The 6,766-nt window shown below is 34.4% G+C and overlaps 1 long non-coding RNA gene across 2 annotated transcripts; it reads right to left on the bottom strand.

Moving 5' to 3' along the window:
* Nucleotides 1–1,117: 1,117 nt before the first annotated feature.
* On the bottom strand, nucleotides 1,118–4,433 carry LOC120670825. 2 transcript variants are annotated; one of them, XR_005673390.1, is made up of 4 exons: nucleotides 4,014–4,424; nucleotides 1,944–2,079; nucleotides 1,765–1,849; nucleotides 1,118–1,356 (listed from the first exon to the last, which is right to left on the bottom strand). It is a non-coding gene; the product is annotated as an uncharacterized LOC120670825 (long non-coding RNA). The 2 variants fall into 2 exon arrangements; XR_005673389.1 differs by having other exon boundaries at nucleotides 1,118–2,079; nucleotides 4,014–4,433.
* Between the last annotated feature and the right edge of the window lie 2,333 nt (nucleotides 4,434–6,766).

Genomic DNA, 6,766 nt, shown 5'->3' with positions numbered 1-6,766 from the left:
TTGAGGAGTCAACTGTCCCGTGTCAAAAAGAATGCGAGTGAAAAGCTAGGCGAAAATACTTGAGTAGCGTAGTGGTAGATAGCAACTATAAAGCTGGCCTTGGCCCAGGCTTAAACTCGTGTGGCGGCACAATTTTCCTCCCTTTTGTGCTCATTCGGCACACCTATTTTCACAGCGGGCCTTTTCTTCTTCTTGGGCCAGATCGAGTGGATCCTGGTTGCTTATTCAAACCTGGACCGTCTCACAACAATTTTGTATCACGCCTAACTTTGAAAAATGCCCAGGCCTTATTATCCCCCGGCACCACCATAACACATGGGCATTATGTGGACATGCTAGACTGGGCAGGCAACACGCCAACATGTGACTGCAAGACTACCTGCCCCCACCGCACGTACATGTGGGTGGCTGGGTCCTACCTCACCAGTGGACCTCGTGTTGACATACTTGAACCATAACACTAACATGTTCGACCTTTGTGTCCAGGCCAGAACTCGTGGCTGCTAGGTAGATATCTGGGACCAGTACAACCAAGACCTATAATTACACATGTTAGCAACTTCGGCCTGCTACCCCATACTTGTATGTGTGGACGTCCATGTCACAATTCTTTACAATTCTTTGGTGGGCCCTGCATTGACATATTTTATCCACACACATGGATCTTCGGTTCATCGTTTAGAAAATTTCAGACACATTACTAATAGTGAGAAACGACCTTATTAGCGGCGCCTATATCCCCATTGAGGCTATATATATGAGGCCTGCAAATTTGCGGTCGCCCGTAGCAGTGGATTCTAGTGGTCGATTTCCGACCGGCCTGTGTTTTTCTATTTTAGGTAAGTTTTCTTCCCCGCATCATTCCCTTTCCAATGTCTTTGTCATTTTCTTTTCTCAGCACCAAAGAGGGTCCTGACTCCCCCGCACGTCCCGAGAAATTGTTTACTGTGATTTTTTTTACCGCTGATAGCGCTCCAACCCTTTTTTCCCTGCAAATTTTTTGTGTTGCTTTTCACTGCACGCCAAATCTTCACTTTCACTTTCTACATGCCAAAAATCATTCGGGACTGTGGGAAAATGGGAACAAAAATTGGGGGGGGGGGGGGGGGGGGGGGAGTGCAATAAAAGCTAGTTTCAACAGGATAGAATAAATACGTTTGCTTGTACAAATAAAAATAGGAGCAGCCTTGTTATATGCAGTAGTTTTCTAGCCACTCCAGTGGTAGGCCAAGAGCACGTGCCAGCTAATTGAACAAAATTACAGAAGAGCCAGAATGAGATTCTAAGAGGCCTAGGTACAAGACCTCCTTCTATCTCTAAGCTCCTTGAGTTGAGACATGAAAGAAAGTGTAATACCTGCATAGTTAAAACAAGTTGTTCCAACATGAGTACTCATTCAGAACTGATGTGATGTGCAATGAATGTGAAGGATTTTTTTTAGTGCCGAAAAGATTGAAAATTGGTTGTGCTGGTGTAGCACATAACAAACTCCATAACGATATGAGTTACGCACATATTTGACCGACACATATAAAACAGGGCAAGCCATGTTGCACACATAGTCTGAATTGAAAACGGCCTATAGCAATAATAGATATATCTCATATATGGTAATTATGGTTAGCTTTCTAGCTGGTACAGTGCGATAAATCATCAGATATGCATATGCAATATGTGATTGTGTTGTGGCAACATGATTTTCAGATGTTAAAAAAATACTAATGTCCACAACATAATAAAGATGATAACCGCACCAGAATTTACCTCATTGGACATCTTTTGTCATTCACTAGTGGTTTTGGTTGTTTTCTCTTACCAGGGGTCATCTGCACTGGATTAGCACCAGCAGCTACCATATGGGAAAGCAACCTTAGTATAGCTTTCACAATAGCGTGCAAAACAGATACGATATAAGCAGACATGAGGTTTCTGCATTGATGTACCTTTACACCCTAGTAATCATCCCTTGAGCAAGGATGACCGAAGTGGTTGCTCCCTCACCAGCCAAATCATTTCTTTAGCAGCAGCTTAGCGGACCAATTTAGCTTCAATATTTTCAACAGGGTCCTTCAGTTCAATCTAGCAAATTTGAAAAGCCATTTATTTATGAGAAAAGTTGGTGTCCATGATAAGCTAAATTGGAGCATGAACAGAATTCAACTGGTGTGTGTGTGAGAATGACAAACACCATCAACAAAATAGGATCTGAGTTTTGAATCATAATAAACTTTGGAGGAGAATCATGACACATTCCATGTGAGAAAGTTAAACATGAATCTGAGTTTGGATGGGAGCATAAGACTAATTTTGTTTCATTTTTCAAAAGATACTCAAACAAACATTTTTAGAAAAAACTTACGAACAAACAAAAATTGCATACGTTTATATAAACAAATTTATATACAAAAACATAGACAACTTATGTAAGAACAATTTAGAATAAAAAAGTTATGCAAAGACAAAAAATTATATATATATTGTATAAACTATGTACACAATATATATTCTAACTATATATTATAACTTGTTTATATACAAAACTATGTACACAAGTTTGGGAAAATAAAAAAAGGTTATGAAATAAAATTTTGGGACATATATTCTAACTGCTAGAAAATTTTATACTTATTTTTTCTATAAATTTTTAAGATAACTTTTGTACAAATTGCACAACAAACTTCTCTGTGAAAGAAATCTTTATACACAAGTTATGTATATTTCTTTTCCACAAACTTTTTTTGGCAGCGTAGCATAAAATATTTCCATGAAACTTTGAAACATAACTTATTCATAAAATTCTTCTATACATCTTATCATAAGTAAATTTTTGTATATAATTTTTTAGTATACAAAATACTTTGAAACTATACAATGGAAGTATTTCCCATAGAACTCTTACGTACAACATATATTCCTGAAAACATACTTATGCAGAAAAAAATTGGTCTACAAAACTTCTGTAGATAAATTTAATTTACAAAATTTATGTAGTCAAAATTTAATCTAAAAAACTTTTGTAGACAAAATTTAATCTACAAAACTTATGTAGACAAAAGTCTATATTTCCCAAAAACATTTCAGAGGACCTTTTCTGATAATTTTTTGAGAAAACTTTTGTATAAAAAGCTATGTTGAAAAAACTTTTCTAAAAGTAAATTGATAACATATTTAAGCTTTTCTACATAAATTTTCTAGAAAACTCCTGTAGAAAAATTTAAGATTTTATCTAAAATATAAATTTTCTATATAGCCTTTCGCTTTATGTACAATTTTTTGTATAAAACTTGTTACTAAACTTTTGTTAACAAATTTTTTACTATAAATATTTATTGATACTATGTACTATATAAGCTTTATACATAGTAAATTTCACACAAGACTTTTCTAGAGAGCTTGTATGAAAAAACTTCTACTAGACAAAAATAATTTACTGAAAATAATTGGCCTAAGATGCTACCCACAAGTGATTACCAAATCATTAACATTAGTAACGAGCATGTAAATCAAGTAGTAGTAGAATACAGAGAAAAAGTGGAACCATAATGGTATAGGAAGCACTCATCGCCTATATTAAGGCTACTGTATATAAGTTTTGGACTAATAAAAGTCTGAACAATTATAACAAACTACTACTTGAATAATAGAAAAAGGCAACTTTTATGTGTATAATCAAATTTTATTTCTCTTCAAGAACTGCTGTGTGCTCAATCTCTAATGGCAGATGTCATTGGGTAAGCTAGTTCAATACCATCAATTCCACCAGTAACATATATAATTTGAGTCGAAGGTTAGTCAAACAGAACTATACATTGACCTGGCACCAGAAGAATGACCAATCCAATTGTTCTACGAGCTATTCATATGGATCAAACATCAAACACTAAAACCTTCCCATGACTTGGCCATCTTATCCATTGTTTACTTATTAATGCCGGTACCTATGCAGCAAAGTGTAATTTCACGGAGCAAATAAGGGCATGCCTTGGGACAGATGGGAAGAACAGAGTGTTTACTTTTGTGAAGTAGTTTGCCAGGATGTCTTGCTGCCGGCAGTGGCATCACACAACATCGCGGCCTCTAGTACTCAAGGGATCTACGGCTCCAGAGCTCGGCTGTGCCCGCTCGGATCCGGCGCTCCGACGAGATGCCACACGGATCCGCCGCTCCAAGATGTGTTCATGACGCCTCACTTCTTGTCACCTCACTCAAGCCGCGGGTCGCCGGAGGTTGGCCCCGCCCCTTCTGCCACCGCTCCAAGCTGCCCCGGTGGCCAGTGGACGAAGACGAATTGGAATTGTCTGGAGATCGAGAGAGCAGAGGAGAAAGGCTGGGTGAAAGAAAATTGGAAATGACAAAGAGATAAGGTTGACTGGTGGGTGGAAGGAGGAGGAGGAGCTGTGCGAGACACGTGATCGACCGTAAGTTTTCTGGCTGACGGTCGGTCGCAGAATTAGCTTCGCGTATATACAGCTCGCGCTGCAAATTTTGTACCCATCGCCAAAACCCTAAGCCTTCTGACTAAGGATGGATTCGGATCGGATACGGATGAAATCGGATTCAAATGTCATCTTTTACTATATTTTAATTCAAATACGAATGCGAATGCGGATCTTATCGGATACGAATACAAAACGGGTAGTTCGAATCTGGATTCAGATCCGGATACCTTCTCGATTTGAAATATAGAGCTATCACAAGTATCAGTTTATTTTGTCAACAATTTTATAGTAGATGAAAATCATTATACAAGTAGGGAGTAACGGATTAAAAGATAGCTAATAAAAAAGAATATAATTATATATGTATAGTTTTTATATTAAATATATAATACTAATTTTAAATGTAAAATAAATAAATATTTAAATACTTAATAATTAAGATATATAAAAAGATTTTATCATTAAATAAATGATTAATTTGAATCGTATAAAATAATTTTAATCATGAAATAAATATATTAAATAGTTAAAGTTAATTTTTATATCATTACTAATTTAATAAATATATTATTAGTTATCTAGTCTTCTAAATAATTTAAATAGTATACATCATTAAGTAATTAGGTATAAAGATAAGTTTAAGATTGTCTCACTTGTCATTTTTTCTTTACGGATACGGATGTGATCGGATATTCCTCGAATACGAATATGGAATCGGATAGAGAAAAATTCTCAAAGTCGGATTCGGATGCATCCATATGACATCCATATTAAAATCGAATACGAATACGGATATTCATATTTACGTTTTAAGCGTATACGAATATGGATAATTCGGATATTCAGCCATCCTTACTTCTGACGGACCAATTTGGGTAAGCGGCCAATTAAATTTGGGCAACCCACCATGCATTTCCTTGGAAGTAACTGCTTCTCTGTATGCTGGTAGTCTGCATGCAGCATGCAAAGCTAGTGTATCTTTTTTTTTTCTCTTTCAGTTTTCTTACTTTTGTTTTCCGTTTTTTCTCTTTCCATTATCTTACTTTTTTTCCTATTTCTTTCCGGTCTTTCCTTTCCATTTTTTATAGATTCCTTAATAGAAAATTATGTATTTGTTACCAATGCCCCTCATAATTAATGCAACAAAACTAGAACACATATGAATATATTTATCTTCTTCCTATGTTTATTTATCTTGTTCTTCTCTTTGCTATTTCTCTCCTTCTATTTTATTTTCCTTTCTTTTTCCAAGCCTCTTTATTTATTTATTTATTCTTAATTTTTTTAATTTTTATATTTTATATTAACCATGTTTATTTCTTGTATAACAATATATTAATAGAGTTACACTTTACCTATACTATAGTATAAACTATTTGTTCACATTTAAGAGTGGGTTTTGCTTAATATATACTATTTTATTTTTATTGCAGACTTATATGTTGGGTGTGAAATGATTTATTTTCTTTATATGCTAATTTATTTAGCACGTATATATGTGTTTATAAAATAAATGTACAATGTAGTTGTTCTCATGTAAAATTATTTATCTATGCGTAACTAATTTGTTCGCAATGCCAAATTATTTGTTCGCTTTGTAAACTCAATTGTTCACTATGATTGACTTATTTGTTCGTGATATGTATTTTTTATTATTTATTCTATACAATAAAATGTTTCGATGTTTAGTATTTTGATATTATTTGTTTGTCATGTTTAGTTTTTTGTTTGTAGAAAATAATTATTTGTTTGTGTTGTTAAAATATTTGTTTTCAGTAGCCGAAAATAATTATTTAATACTTAAAAAATGAATTTGCAAAAATATAGTTCAAACATAGGCAAGTGTGGTTTTATTTTGAAGATCTTGTCATCATAAAGATTATGGTGTAATCAGAATTTAATTTAGATACATAATTTACGATTTATAGGTTTTTTTTAGTTTGAAACCCATGTACATATGGCTGATGTCATCGTTTTTTTTTTGTTTCCACTTGCATGCACGCATGTCTTATTCTCTTTTCTTTGATGATGGGAGTACTACCCGTGAAGCTATTTTCCCGTGAAGTTTGTGAGGCTGATGAATATAACTAGGCATACTAAGGTTTTGTTTAGATCCAAAACGCAAAATGTAAAATTTTTATAAATCGCTTGCATGGTGTACTAAATGTAATCAAAAAATAAATTGCATTATACCAATGGATTGTAAATTGCGAGACGAATCTAATGAGCCTAACTAAGACGTGATTAGATACTAAATTGCTACAATAATGCTACAGTAAACATGCTCTAATGATGGTCTAATTAGGCTCATTAGATTCGTCTCATAG

This window comes from Panicum virgatum, chromosome 4N, assembly GCF_016808335.1.
Source record: "Panicum virgatum strain AP13 chromosome 4N, P.virgatum_v5, whole genome shotgun sequence".
Taxonomy (NCBI): Eukaryota; Viridiplantae; Streptophyta; class Magnoliopsida; order Poales; family Poaceae; genus Panicum; species Panicum virgatum.
This window is presented reverse-complemented; position numbering and strand designations above follow the sequence as displayed.